Source organism: Muntiacus reevesi, chromosome 12 (genome assembly GCF_963930625.1).
Source record: "Muntiacus reevesi chromosome 12, mMunRee1.1, whole genome shotgun sequence".
Taxonomy (NCBI): Eukaryota; Metazoa; Chordata; class Mammalia; order Artiodactyla; family Cervidae; genus Muntiacus; species Muntiacus reevesi.
In genome coordinates this window covers 55,465,147-55,466,357 of record NC_089260.1, presented here as the reverse complement: position 1 = coordinate 55,466,357, position 1,211 = coordinate 55,465,147, and positions in this window count along the sequence as shown.

The following is a 1,211-nucleotide window of genomic DNA, read 5'->3' as shown; positions in this document are numbered from 1 at the left end:
GATATTTCCAATTATTAAACCACATCTGCATTTTGTCTTTAAATCCTACTTTATCATATTGTATTATCTTAGTTCACTGATGGATTTCACTTGAAGAGTTTACTTTGTTCTGTTTTGCTTATGTTTTACGTGTATGTGTGTGTCTTGTTTAGCTTTGGTATCAGAGTTAAACTGTTCTGGCAGAATACTCTGGAAAGTATTTTATTTTTTTCTGTGTCCTAAATAACATTAATCTTTTTATTCCAGTTTTTTTTAAGTGTCTTGATAAGTTTATTTTTTTAATTTTAATTCCCTGAAAAATACAGGTTCACATAGATGTTGGTTTATTGGTATAAAGTTAGTACATTAGCTCATATTTGCTTTCATTCTTTTAACTTTTCATTTTTTAATAATTTCTGTCATAAAAATGTTGGAAAACAAACACAAAAACTTTTCATACAGTGTTTTTTCATCTTCCCAAAAATTAATGTCTTATCTCAGGCTCTTTATAAGAAGACCCAGACAATACTGGTGAAATAGTACAGGAATGTAAGGGGTAACATGAAATGCCCCCATAGCCCTCACCAGTCAAGGTCACAGCCTAAGCAGCCCCAGGCCAGACTTCAGCCCGGCTTAAGGGAGTTGTCTGCTACCATCATAATGCTGACTTGTCGTGTCAATATGTACTATACTGTTAGCTTTTTATTAACTTAGCTAATTTTAAAAAACAAAATTATTTGAAAAAGAAATTCAAACGTTACCAAAAATGTAGAAATCACTATCACTTTTATATATCAATATTTTAAAAGTGCATCCATTTACTTCCAAAATGGTATGGATACACTCTGAAAAACAGCGGAATGGTGCGTGGCAAAGATGACACAGGGGCTTCCTTGTTGCCTCAGTAGTAAAGAGTCTGTCTGCCAGTGCAGGAGACATTGGTTCAATCCCTGGGTCAGGAAGATCCCCTGGAGAAGGAAATGGCAACCCACTGCAGTATTCCTGCCTGGGAAATCACATGGACAGAGGAGTCTAGCTGGGTACAGTTCGTGGGGTCACTAAAGAGTAGGACATAACTTAGCGACTAAATACACACAACAGAGTCATATGGTCCCCAAGGAGCTGGCAAGTGTGGCCTGGCCTGTTTGCTGTGCCTCAAAAGGCTACCCTAGGCACAGCAGGAGGACACACGTGCTTTTCCAGGTAACAAGTTGGGACAAGGCATTCTAGGG